Here is a 15,074-nt window from a genome sequence, read left to right as displayed (position 1 = left end):
AGAACTGAACTAGAACTGAACTAGAACTGAACTAGAACTGAACTAGAACTGAACTAGAACTGAACTAGACCTGAACTAGAACTGAACTAGACCTGAACTAGAACTGAAAATTATCTCTGTTTTCATTAAAAATTTTCGACATTTCAAAAATATTTTGGCATAGAAAATTATCCATTTTCTTTCCTTTTTTGTTACCTTATATGTAGGTATGATAGGTAGGTGTATGTACATATGTATATGAATATTTATAAAGGTATTTGTATGCTTGTGTGATTATATTTCTAAATACAATATTTTCTTCTAAAAGTTTTATCGCTTTATCACAATCATAATAATAATAATGTTGACGACGATACTGGTGGTAGTGATAAGCATCTGGAAGTGTCATAATGGTGTGATAATAACAATTTTTATAACGCACTTTATTAACCGCATGATATCAACTACAAATGCGAAAAACAACTCACACACTCATAAATGAATATAATGACAGAGATACGTTTGAGTAAATGTTTTGATCTTTTCCTTTTATATTTAAAGAAAAATAATAATAAAAAAAAACAAATGTATTTTGAGTTTTATGTTTTTTATTATTATTTTTATGAAGTTATTTTTCTCTATAATTTTATGACTTTAGAAATGTATAGCGAGTTTTAAATTAAAGTATACACTTATGATAAATATTTATAGTTAGACATATAAACTTTATTAGAGGGAGTTTGTTGTTAATAAATTAAAGTTTACAAACGATAAAAATTTTCTATATTCTTTAAAAAGAAATTAAATTTGGAAAAATCTTAAATTAAAATTTTAATTCTAAAACATGTTTTACAACAAAAAGGACGTAAAGCACTAAAGCCTTACTTCCTTAAACACCATTTACTTTTCAGTCATGCAGCACTAAAACCTACAAACATAAACCATGTAAAACTCTTCTTAAACCATTCAATTGCATGAATGAACACTTAATACTCCCCAGTCTAAGAAATCCAGAACAAAAAAGAGCTAAATCTTATAAATACAAAATAGAATGTATTACAAGGAAAAAGTACAAATTGGTCTATTGTGTACAATAAGTTGAATGCCACAAAATGCTTCGTGTCTTTATGAGACGCTTTAGAGTACAAAAAAACGCAAAAAGACATAAAGCAAAAAGTGCAAGATTTTCTGTAAAAGAACAGTTATTCTTGTACTTCTTTTTAAGAGAAAAAAGGTAAAGAATTAAATTAAGTATCCGCAACAATAGTTAATTTTGAAATAAGTAACTATTAGTAGATTATGGTTCACCAAAAGATTTGTTGTAATTCGAGTTCTTAAGAAAAAGGCAAAAAATAATAAATAAAATGGGGATACAAAAACAGGAAAAGGAAATGAATAAACTTCATATGTGTGGTTAAATCAAAAGGACTTATATGTGGCAAAATTACTTGTAATGTAAAGATATAAAGGAAACCATTTAAATGTTTTTTTTTAATATTTGAAATTCAATATTTAATTTATTGTAATCAATAATATATATTTTTTTATTTATTTTAAAGAAAATTTTCAAAAAAAATCTTTTTATCAAATTTTTTTCTTTTATAGAAAAATTTTCTTTTTTATAGAAAATTTTCAAAATTTTTTTTTCTTTTATAGAAAATGTTCAAAAAATTTGTCATTCTTGTGTAGAAAATTTACAAAAATTTGTCTTTCTTTTGTAGAAAATTTTCTTTTATAGAAAATTTTCAAAATGTTGTTTTTCTTTTATAGAAAATTTTCAAAAATTTTGTCCTTCTTTTATAGAAAATTTTCAAAAATTTTGTCTTTCTTCTATAGAAAATTTTTAAAAAATTTCTCTATCTTTTAGAGAAAATGTTTGGAAAATTTCTGTTTCTTTTTGAATAGAATATTTAAAAAAAATGTTCTTTCTTATTTATGAAAAATTTATCTTTCTTTCGGAAAATTTATCTTTATTTTGTAGAAAATTTTTGAAAAATTTACTATTTTTTTAAAAGAAATTTTTCGAAAAATGTTTCTTTCTGTTATAGAAAAAATTCAGAAAATATGTCTTTATTTTAAAGAAAATTTATCTTTCTGTTAAAGAAAAATTACGTAAATTTTCTAATCTTTCAAAATATCTCTTTTTTGCGGCAAATTTCACATTTTCAGAAAATTTCACTTTTATTGCAAAAAATACATTTATATTTATACTTCATTTTACTATAGAAACTTTGACAAAATATTTCTTTAAGAAAATTTTCAAAATATTTATTTTTTAAAGAAATTCTTAAAAAATTTTACTTTTTCTACATCATCTTTAGAGATTTTCACTCTTTATAAAAAAGATATCAATTTTCATGAGATAAAAGAGTAAATTTATCATTTCTATATAAAATCTTAAAAAATCTTTTAAAAAATCATATTTTTTCAACAAATTGTTCGTAGATTTTTCTTGCGTATACGAAATTTGCAAGAATTTCCTCTTTTTATAAAAAAATTCGAACTTTAAATTTCTATATTCACCAAAAACTGACCTTTACTTTTATTTCCAATTAATTGTCCCGAAAAAACACAACTACAACAAAATTAAACTAGTCTCATAAATGTCTTTCTAACAAGCAACAATAATACTTTTTACATGTGTAAACTTACAATCATAAAGAAAAGTTTATATTACAATATAATGTCTATGACATTTGACCAAAAACATATTTATAATAAATAAGTTTGCAAGAAAAAACTTTTCACAAACTCTTTTTGCGCCAAACTCACAAAAGTTGTATCGAGAGCAGGGTTTTCAATACACTAATTTTTTTGTCGAATTTGCAGGATTTGTAAAAATTCTCAGTTTATAACAACGGCATTATTGAAAAGCTCCTAGATTTTTAATTATTAAAACAAGAAAATATTTAAAATAATTTAGATTAAGTCTCTATTCAAAGAGAAATTTAAGAAAAAAATCTCGTGAATTAAGAACCCTATATAAATATGTATTCTAACACAAAAAAAGGAAAACATTCCACATTCTTGTGCAGACAAAGTAAATAGAATAAAATTTATTAGATCTAGAAAATAAAGTAGCAACAAAAAGTTTCTTTTACAAACAACAAATTGAATGTAATTTGTAAACAATAAATGAAAAGGACACATATTTTAGCAAAAGTGTCCAAATTTATTAAAAAAAAAAATAAGCAGGATAAAAGTGAAAATGTACCAAAAAAATATTTATAAAATTAAAAACTGAAATGTATTTAGCATTTTAAAAAGTTAGGGGTACCAACCAAAAAATACCCTACACCAAATGTTGACATTATTTCTAAATTAATGTGAGATTCAAATATAATATTTTTCAGTTCTAGTTCAGTTCTAGTTCAGTTCTAGTTCAGTTCTAGTTCAGTTCTAGTTCAGTTCTAGTTCAGTTCTAGTTCAGTTCTAGTTCAGTTCTAGTTCAAATCTAGTTCAGTTCTAGTTCAGTTCTAGTTCAGTTCTAGTTCAGTTCTAGTTCAGTTCTAGTTCAGTTCTAGTTCAGTTCTAGTTCAGTGCTAGTTCAGTTCTAGTTCAGTTCTAGTTTCATTTATGTACTAGTTTAAAAAACCCCCTTCCCTTTTTTCCGAAATGTTTTTTTTTCATTTACATTTGTAACTCTTGTTACATGACAAAAAGTATAATTTCTATATGTTTATTACCATTTTTTCTTAAAACTTTATATGTCTTCTTGTGCAATTGTAATAAAAATCCACATTTATAATTCGCACATTTAACGTTGTTAACCTGCTCATCATCAACATCGGTAGTGGCAATAGTGAAAAGCACTTTCATCTACTTCACACTACACTGTGTAACTTTATATAGTTATATGTGAGATAAAAGACTTAAATAAATTTTATAAAACATGAACCTTATGACGGGTCACATGCTTAACAAGAGACTGAAATAAAATAAAATTGTAAAAAAAAGAAAACGAATCTAGTTGTTAAAAAAAATAATCATAATAATACGACAACGACTACAATTCATACAATGACAACGTTTTGCATTTTTTAGTTCTATTTAAGCTCATAAAAATATAAAAGAATTTTCATGATTTCATTTTGCAATTTAATATTATTATTAGTATTTTTTTCTTTTTGGAAGAAAAATATACATACATGCTCAACACCAACACTAGCATTACTTTAAAAATACATGTGCTCTTTAGAGACAACATTTATACCATTTATGTTTAGATCCTTAATATACATATGTGCATTCACCTGTCTCTGTGTGTAGTTGCGAAAATATTTTTGTATATTTTAAGGAGATTTCATTTTATCCACATCTCTCTCTCTCTCTCTCTCTCTAAATCTCTCCCTGTTCTTCCTTTTTATATTTATGTTTATCTGTTGGGTGAATATGTATGTGTATTTGCATTTAGAAATCGGTACATTCAGTCTTACATCCGCTGTGATTTGATTTCCTTTTGCCATTCTATTCATCGTCAACAGGAACAGGATCTTAACCGTAGTTTAAAGTGTTGAATCGTTCAGTGAGTGTGTAGTAGTAATAGTTTTTTTGTCGCTGTTGTATTTATTTGGTTATTGTATTATAGAGGTGTTAGTACATGTATATATAATTTTGATATAGTTATACATATATAATGGATGTTTGTATGTAGCTACTAGCCGAAACTAGATAGAGATTCTTAAATATATTTTAAATGTAATATGAACAAAAAATTAAAGAAATTTTTTATAAAATTTTGGTTAAAAACTTTACTTACTCTTAATATTATTTGTGTGCAGTTATTTCTCTAGATAATAAATCCTGCAATGAAAGAGAAATTTCTTTAAATTTAGTAGAAAGGATTTGATTTTCTATAGAAAATGATTGCTTTGAGAAACAGAAAAATTTTGCTCTAAAAGAGTATGATTTTCTATAGAAAATTTTTACTCTAAAAGAGTATGATTTTCTATAGAAAATTTTTACTCTAAAAGAGTATGATTTTCTATAGAAAATTTTTACTCTAAAAGAGTATGATTTTCTATAGAAAATTTTTACTCTAAAAGAGTATGATTTTCTATAGAAAATTTTTACTCTAAAAGAGTATGATTTTCTATAGAAAATTTTTACTCTAAAAGAGTATGATTTTCTATAGAAAATTTTTACTCTAAAAGAGTATGATTTTTCTATAGAAAATTTTTACTCTAAAAGAGTATATGATTTTCTATAGAAAATTTTTACTCTAAAAGAGTATGATTTTCTATAGAAAATTTTTACTCTAAAAGAGTATGATTTTCTATAGAAAATTTTTACTCTAAAAGAGTATGATTTTCTATAGAAAATTTTTACTCTAAAAGAGTATGATTTTCTATAGAAAATTTTTACTCTAAAAGAGTATGATTTTCTATAGAAAATTTTTACTCTAAAAGAGTATGATTTTCTATAGAAAATTTTCTAAAAGAGTATGATTTTCTATAGAAAATTTTTGCTCTAAAAGAGTATGATTTTCTATAGAAAATTTTTGCTCTAAAAGAGTATGATTTTCTATAGAAAATTTTTGCTCTAAAAGAGTATGATTTTCTATAGAAAATTTTTGCTCTAAAAGAGTATGATTTTCTATAGAAAATTTTTGCTCTAAAAGAGTATGTTTTTCTATAGAAAATTTTTGCTCTAAAAGAGTATGATTTTCTATAGAAAATTTTTGCTCTAAAAGAGTATGATTTTCTATAGAAAATTTTTGCTCTAAAAGAGTATGATTTTCTATAGAAAATTTTTGCTCTAAAAGAGTATGATTTTCTATAGAAAATTTTTGCTCTAAAAGAGTATGATTTTCTATAGAAAATTTTTGCTCTAAAAGAGTATGATTTTCTATAGAAAATTTTTGCTCTAAAAGAGTATGATTTTCTATAGAAAAATTTTGCTCTAAAAGAGTATGATTTTCTATAGAAAATTTTTGCTCTAAAAGAGTACAAAAAAAGAAAATCATGGCTCCTTGAAAGAATGTAAATCTTTGGACTGCGGGAAAATCCTTTTTTGAGACTCTCTGTTGAAAATGGATATTCACCCCATCTTCATCTCTTTTCCATCCTGTCATATATGAAAATTTATATATTTTTTTCCAAGATTTATAACTCCATTCGTGACAAATTGAAAGTGAAAAAAGAAGAAATTATGGAGTAAGAAAAAATTTCTATAAAGAAAAATGAAATCAAGTTCAGGGCATAAATGTCTGTTGATGTGCAAAATGTAGAGTTGAAAACAAGAAAAACTAAAAAAATCTAAATAAAAATGTTCCTAAAAAAAAATCCAACAAATCTTTTTATTCGAATGCAGACAATACACAGCGTAATGGCTGTGAAAAGTAGACTAAAAAAAAGAAATTTTGAAAAAAACTACATAAAGAAAAATGTAGATACAGATGATATGAAAATTTACAAATAATAGACTCAAAAATGTGTTCACAAATATGAATATAAATTGAATTTAACACTCAAAAAGTTTACGTAAAGTGTAAATCGCATTTATATTCATTTGACCATGAAATCAAGTGTACAAAAGAGAAATGCATATATTTGAAAAGAAAATTTAAATTATGATTTTGAAAGTTCGAAAGAAAGTTGATTTCTTTTTCGTTTAAAACAATTTTTCCAAATTTATGTTTTAAATTTATAAAGACGTTTGTTTTTTCACTTGGTGGTAAAATTATGAAGCTGTTTTAGCACATGTGTTATTGACACCTTCAAAAAATAAAAGCAACATTTTTAATTAACTTTCTTTGATCATAGCTAAAAATTCAACAAGAATTATATTTTTTAGTAGATTTTTGCTCTAAAAGAGTATGATTTTCTATAGAAAATTTTTGCTCTAAAAGAGTATGATTTTCTATAGAAAATTTTTGCTCTAAAAGAGTATGATTTTCTATAGAAAAATTTTGCTCTAAAAGAGTATGATTTTCTATAGAAAATTTTTGCTCTAAAAGAGTACAAAAAAAGAAAATCATGGCTCCTTGAAAGAATGTAAATCTTTGGACTGCGGGAAAATCCTTTTTTGAGACTCTCTGTTGAAAATGGATATTCACCCCATCTTCATCTCTTTTCCATCCTGTCATATATGAAAATTTATATATTTTTTTCCAAGATTTATAACTCCATTCGTGACAAATTGAAAGTGAAAAAAGAAGAAATTATGGAGTAAGAAAAAATTTCTATAAAGAAAAATGAAATCAAGTTCAGGGCATAAATGTCTGTTGATGTGCAAAATGTAGAGTTGAAAACAAGAAAAACTAAAAAAATCTAAATAAAAATGTTCCTAAAAAAAAATCCAACAAATCTTTTTATTCGAATGCAGACAATACACAGCGTAATGGCTGTGAAAAGTAGACTAAAAAAAAGAAATTTTGAAAAAAACTACATAAAGAAAAATGTAGATACAGATGATATGAAAATTTACAAATAATAGACTCAAAAATGTGTTCACAAATATGAATATAAATTGAATTTAACACTCAAAAAGTTTACGTAAAGTGTAAATCGCATTTATATTCATTTGACCATGAAATCAAGTGTACAAAAGAGAAATGCATATATTTGAAAAGAAAATTTAAATTATGATTTTGAAAGTTCGAAAGAAAGTTGATTTCTTTTTCGTTTAAACAATTTTTCCAAATTTATGTTTTAAATTTATAAAGACGTTTGTTTTTTCACTTGGTGGTAAAATTATGAAGCTGTTTTAGCACATGTGTTATTGACACCTTCAAAAAATAAAAGCAACATTTTTAATTAACTTTCTTTGATCATAGCTAAAAATTCAACAAGAATTATATTTTTTAGTAGAAGGTATAAACTCACGGTATCAAGAATTTATCACTTTATTTTAAATAAAATAGAATACGTCTATATACTGCAGATGTCTGTTCTTTTTCTACTACATTTTAAATCTTTATTAGACTATCTTTAGCAATTATAATCTCTTTGAAATTGATTTATTCATAAGCCCTTTCGGACTTCCAAAAATTGCCGTAGTGGACGGTATTTCACGTCCCCATGGCGAGGTATTGGTTAAAGTTTTCAACTAGCAATAATCGCACCTCAGTAAACACTTCATGGGTTACGATATTACCACTGCGCAAAGCTAATGATACTCTACTATGCTTCACTATTTAATTTAAAATTAAAATAAACTTTATGGGAATTAAAAACATAAGTTTTGTTAAAGAACTTAACTGAAAGCACGTTAAAAATAAGATAATAAGGGATGCTTCTAGAAAACGTTATCTTATAGCTTTTTTTATTTTTTCAATTAAATAACATATCTTTCAATATCTAAGGGGTAGTTTAGGTGCCATTGTAGAGAAACTTGTTTCGTTGCGATTTTGCAAAAAAAAAATTAAATATTTTGTGCAAAATGATTTTCGTTAGCATAACATTCATATGATCATAAGTATGTGTATAAAATCACAGTTATGTGCACCAGGACACAATAAAAAACGGACCAACTAATCGACAAACAAACGAGGCTAGGGATCAGACTACACTTTGGACTGGGACACAACTATTATCGAGGCTAAGACTATACACTAGATTAGGCTATACACCAGACCGGAGACTAGACTAGTCTCTGAATTATAGAGAACCCCAAAGACAATAGACTAGATTCAAGACTATAGATTATAGATCAAACTATTCTATGGCCCGGACTGTAGACGGGGCTATAGAACACATCATAGACCAGACTATAGACTAGACTATTCACTATACTATATTATGACTAGACAAGAATATATACTAAACTGTAGATTAGACTTTAAAATAGAGTTAGAATAGGCTTTTTATAATGGACGGAGTGATAGCGAGCTATCGACTAGTGGTTCACGCGATCCCCGTCAGACTAGACTATAGACCAGACTTTACACTGGATTAAAGACTAAACTTTACAAGACTATCGACTAGACTATAGACTTGACTATAGACTAGACTATAGAATAGACTATAGACTAGACTATAGACTAGACTAGAGACTAGACTTTAGACTAGACTATAGACTAGACTATAGACTGAAATATAGACTAGACTATAGACTAGACTATAGACTAGACTATAGACTAGACTATAGACTAGACTATAGACTAGACTATAGACTAGACTATAGACTAGACTATAGACTAGACTTTGTACTAGACTTATTTATTTTTAATTCAAAAGCAAATCATTAGTTATGTAACTACATGGATGCCTTAATACATATACATATGTATTTTAAAACATACTACATATAAATATATATTTTATATAGAAAATCTTGATTGTATTTTCGGGTATTTACACAGGAAACTCATTATACCAAATTTGCCTAAAGCCATAACAAAATAAAAATCCTTTTTTAGTTGTATTTTAAAACACCAAAAAGCAAAAGCAAATTTTAAAGTTTCAACAAATATATGTTACCCACATCCTACATACATATGTTTGTAGGTAGATAAACACACATGTAAATTTAAGATATTTTTATATAAATAATATAGATGCCAAATGATTGTAAACAAATTTTCAGTTATATTTTTGGTTTTTATCTTTTTTTCCTCGTCCCCTTTTTACTTTGCTGCTGTTCTTAGTATCACGGACGTTTACATCAATAAATCTTAAAGTCCTTTATAAACAAAAGAATATAAAATTATTTCTCCTTCTTTTTTTCGGATAAATTCCCTTAAATAAAAACCTTTTGATGTAACAATCAATGTTGTAAAACAAAATATATACAAATTGCTTTTGTTTTTATCCTTTTGCCCTGTTGTAACAGTTTTTCTTTAGAGTAAATCCTTTTTTGTTACATTCTGTGTAAAATAATAAAAATTTGTAAAATTTTAAAGTGAAAATTTATATACAAATAACAAATATATGTATGTTTTATGTTTGAGTGTATTTTTAGAATTTTTAAATTTTCTATATATTGGCCCATATATTTTCGTTTTTGGAAGGGTAAAGTTTGCTTTCGATTTTTTATGGTATTTTATATGTTCAAGATGGATTTTTTTCTATATTTATAACCCCTTTTTTGGCTTGCTTAAGAATCTCAGTAGCTTATTATATTAAATACAAGTTTATTTATCATGATGATTGTAAATTTCATAAATTTAGCATAAAGAAATTATCTGTTGAATATTTGTTTAAATTTCGTTTACAGTTTTTGGGAGAAAGTTAAGATGTTTAAACAAAATTGAATTGAATCTAGTTATACATCGTAGACTAATCGATGAAGAATTGAATAGTCAAGAGACCAAACCATAGCCAAACTATTAATCCATTGACTGTTCTAAAGATCAAGTCCACAGCCTAATCAATAGACCAGCCCTTAAGATCATCAATATACTAGTTCACAGACTAATGAATAGCCTAGTCCATTTTCTACTCAATAAACAAGTCTATAGTCTAGTCTATATATTGGTAAATAGATCAGATCATAGACTATCCCATAAAATAGTTAATAGACTTGTCTGTATACTAGAATATGTACTCAACTATAGATTACTCTATTGACCAGTCTAAGAAATACTATAAGAATAAAGTAGTCCCTAACCAAGTCCACATACTACTCTACGAATAAGGCTAATCTATTATCTGATATATGACCAAGTCTGTTAACTAGTTGATGTATATTTCTATGGACTAGTCTATAGAAGTCAAAATCCTGTAAATCATAAAAAATCCAGATAACCTGTTGCCGACTGATTTAAAGAATTTTTTACCAAATAAAGTTTGTTTTGCTAATTATAACCGATTGAAATTGATAAATTTATAAGCCCTTTCGGGCTTCCAAAAATTGCCGTAGTGGACGGTATTTCACGTCCCCATGGCGAGGTATTGGTTAAAGTTTTCAACTAGCAATAATCGCACCTCAGTAAACACTTCATGGGTTACGATATTACCACTGCGCAAAGCTAATGATACTCTGAAAAAGCTTCACTATATAGGTTGAATTTTAAATAAACTCTATGGGAATTATAAACATAATTCTGACACTAATAACTAGTAACAGGGAAACATCCACATTTCACTTCTTTGACTGGGGGTTGATAAACTATGCAGTCCAGTTGATTATTAACAACTACACTAAAAACTCGACTAATTAGTTACTTAAATAAAATATAATTTCATTAGAATTTTTTTCTGTCATTTTTTTTATTACTTCCTGATTATATATTTGTTTTCTTTTTTTGCTGCTGGTCTCATTGTTGTTATTTTTACCTTAATAAACTATGAAATGAATTGCTTTACACCAGACGGCTAGACGGCACAACAGCAGCATCAATACAGACACTGCAACGCACACACTGAACTCATAATAGAAAAAAAGTAAAAGTCGAAAAAAAATTTACTGTGTGTAACGGAAGTCACTTAATTTAAGTATTTTTTTCCATTTTCAGTTTCATTTATCCATTTTACAATTCATATCCGCATAAATGTAGAAGAAGAAAAAAAAACAATTCCAAAAACATCTTTATTTTTGTTATTTGCCAATATTTGATAGTGTCTGGTGAGAAGAGAGATAGAATGGAATATTGGTATGTGTAAGTGTTAAAATCAAATATGAGAAAAAATTCTGTAGTATACATTTACAAACACTTTAATATTCATATTAATTCAATGTATGTAAATCAGAGGTCGTTTCACAGAGCTATACCACTGTCAAATTTTCCATCTGTATTTTCTCTCAACGTGTGATGGTTTCATTACATATTGCGTATAGACGATCCCATCCATTCTCTTCTACACAATATTATGACAGATCATATTACTTGTGATATAATGTAAAAGTAGCGTAAGTTGTTAACACAATTTTAAACGAAAAATACATAAGTCGATTCTCTTTGTGACAATCCCTGTATTTGTGATATATATACGTGTGTAACTATATAAGTGGTTTTAATGCATGAGTGTATGTACAAGTATTTGTGAGTATTACAACAATATGCCCTTTTAAGTGCACTTGTTAGTTTGTGAATTACAGGGTGATAACTACAATAGCAACGACAACTTATACTTTTAACTATAACTAGAATTATTGTACGTTTCACAGTAGACACAATTAAGAAAAATTATGATAGAACTGAACTAAATTGGAACTGTACTAGAACTGAACTAGAACTGAACTAGAACTGAACTAGAACTGAACTAGAACTGAACTAGAACTGAACTAGAACTGAACTAGAACTGAACTAGAACTGAACTAGAACTGAACTAGAACTGAACTCGAACTGAACTAGAACTGAACTAGAACTGAACTAGAACTGAACTAGAACTGAACTAGAACTGAACTAGAACTGAACTAGAACTGAACTAGAACTGAACTAGAACTGAACTAGAACTGAACTAGAACTGAACTAGAACTGAACTAGAACTGAAGTAGAACTGAACTAGAACTGAACTAGAACTGAACTAGAATTTAACTAGATCCGAACTAGAACTGAACTAGAACTGAACAAATAATACTGTTAAAAAATTATTCTGCCACTTGAGCAAAAACTTTCATAAGACCTCAATTCCCTTTGCGTAACCCATTTGTAATAATTGATTACGTACGCATTTTTTTTATCAGTCCCACTGTCGTAAATCAGAACCTACTTCATAATATTTGTATTCATATGTAGTATGTATGTATGTTTGGTTATTTTTCTCTTTCTACTATTTTGGTCCTTTTTATATCCGCTTTTTTGGGTATGTATTTTGTGTTGTAATACATTCTCATCATTCGTATTCATTTATACAATATTTTTTATTATTATTGTCTTATTTGTCTCTCAACACATGTACATATGTGTAGGAATAGATGAACAAATGAATGAATAAATGACTATTTGTATGTATAGATAATGCAATTGACAAAATATGTTACCAACCTAATGAAAATACAAATTACTTCCGCACATTGGCACGTCCTCAAAAAAATGAAAAAAAAAAATATTATTAAAAAAAAAATTCAAAATAATAGAGACATTGTACATATAATAATGTAAGGAGCACATTAAAAGAGCAGCAGCGTTATGAATTTATTTTTAACTTTAAGAAATTTATTTACTTCGATTTATTCGTATAAGTTGTGTTCGATTATGACTTAAATTAAAAGCGCTTCAAATGTTATGTGTCCGGCAGTGGAAATTATTTATATTTTTCTACTTTCTTAATTCGATTACTTTTTAAGGAATGCCTACGATCTAGTACTGAACTACAACTGAACTGAACTAGAACTGAATTAGAACTGAACTAGAACTGAACTAGAACTGAATTAGAACTGAACTAGAACTGAACTAGAACTAAACTAGAACTGAACTAGAACTGAACTAGTACTGAAGTAGAACTGAACTAGACCTGAACTAGAACTGAACTAGAACTGAACTAGAACTGAACTAGAACTGAACTAGAACTGAACTAGAATTGAACTAGAACTGAACTAGAACTGAACTAGAACTGAACTAGAACTGAACTAGAACTGAACTAGAACTGAACTAGAACTGAACTAGAACTTAACTAGAACTTAACTAGAACTGAACCAGAACTTAACTAGAACTGGACTAGAACTGAACTAGAATTGAACTAGAACTGAACTAGAACTGATCTAAAACTGAACTAGAACTGAACTAAAATTGAACTAAAATATCAAATTATGTAAAAAAGTAGTAAAAACTTTGGTCAAAAATTATCACCGTTTGATTTTTTATAATTAAAATATCTAAAAATTATACTAATAGTACAATATTATAGTAATAGTCTTTCCTTCACCTAACCATTTCTTAGTTTTGCACAAAATCCTGTGATCATCAGTTTAACTGCCACAGCTTTTTTATGCGTAGTACAATCGTGGGTGGTATAAAAATAAAAAATGGAAAATGTATGAGGGTTTTTAGCAAAAACTAATTAAAACTTGTGAGACAAGCATTTTTCATAAAAAATAATACTCGCTCACACACATACAAAAACAAAGATTTTGAAAAAATCCGTAATACCTGTGTTGTGTTTATGTCTGTATTTGTATTTACGCTTGTATGTTTTACACTTAATAAGAACAAGAATAACATTGGGACAACAGCAATATGAGAAAAGACAAAGTTGATAAGCAGTGTAATAAAGGAGTGTAAGCTAAAGCATGTTCGATTTAATTTATGTCTGATAATGATCATCAGATGTAATATTTTCATCTTGTTTGATAGTTAATTTTGACAGAGCTTTTTGAAGCATAAAACTCTTTTAATACTCTGCCTTGATACAGCTCTACACTAAAAACTATATCCTAGATACTTTTTAAGCAACAAGTAAACAAACAATTTTTTAGTTACTTATCTCAACAGTATAACACAAAATCTAATAAAAATTTTCCTCAATTTTTTTACTCAACTTAAACCATCTCCTTTATCCACGCTTCTCAGACACATTTAAAGAACTCATAAGTTGTTTGTGTCACAGGTGGTAAATGAAATTGGAAAAAAAGTAATACACAACGACTGAATTGAGAAAATAATTCTAAAACTTTATACTATTACGAGGACTTGATATTCTTTGGTTTGCCATTTTTACATTCAATGGATAAGTTTTTATTCCAGTTGCAAGTCCTTGCAGTTGTTATAGCAGTCCTTTTTGTTGTTGTTTTTTCTTTTGGCAACAGTGTGAAACATTGGATTTAAAATAATGATAAATCCACGTTTATATATATTTTTCATTTTATGTTTCTGTAACTGATTCTTTTTTTCCTTTACGATTGTTAAAAAAATAATTGAGTGAAAAGTTTTTAAAAGAAAACATTATAATAGCGAAAAGGTATGATAGTTTTGGCGTGAATTATAACAAAACTTTATTTAAAAATTTATTTTTTCCTAAAGTCTTGGTACAAAAGAAAATAAAATCTGGTAAAAAAGAGAAAAGGCTATATACTTATGTAAAGAGAAAATGATAATCCAATTACTATAGTTTTAGTTCAGTTATAGATCAGTTCTAGTTCAGTTTTAGTTCAGTTCTAGTTCTGTTCAGTTCAGTTCTAGTTCATTTCTAGTTCAGTTCTAGTTCAGTTCTAGTTCAGTTCTAGTTCAGTTCTAGTTCAGTTCTAGTTCAGTTCTAGTTCAGTTCTAGTTC

At 26.8% G+C, this 15,074-nt stretch overlaps 1 long non-coding RNA gene and 2 other non-coding genes across 3 annotated transcripts in view; 1 reads left to right on the top strand and 2 right to left on the bottom strand.

The window, feature by feature from the left end:
- LOC124419151 overlaps positions 1-15,074 on the top strand; it is a 144,268-nt gene that overhangs the window by 88,552 nt on the left and 40,642 nt on the right. The gene's annotated exons all lie outside the window — the stretch shown is intronic.
- Positions 7,950-8,090, bottom strand: LOC111677376. The gene has a single exon (XR_002762558.2). It is a non-coding gene; the product is annotated as a U4 spliceosomal RNA (small nuclear RNA).
- Positions 10,753-10,893, bottom strand: LOC111677377. The gene has a single exon (XR_002762559.2). It is a non-coding gene; the product is annotated as a U4 spliceosomal RNA (small nuclear RNA).

Source organism: Lucilia cuprina, chromosome 3, assembly GCF_022045245.1.
Source record: "Lucilia cuprina isolate Lc7/37 chromosome 3, ASM2204524v1, whole genome shotgun sequence".
NCBI classification, from domain to species: Eukaryota; Metazoa; Arthropoda; class Insecta; order Diptera; family Calliphoridae; genus Lucilia; species Lucilia cuprina.
The sequence above is the reverse complement of the archived record's forward strand: the minus strand, read 5'-3'. Positions and strand labels throughout refer to the sequence as shown.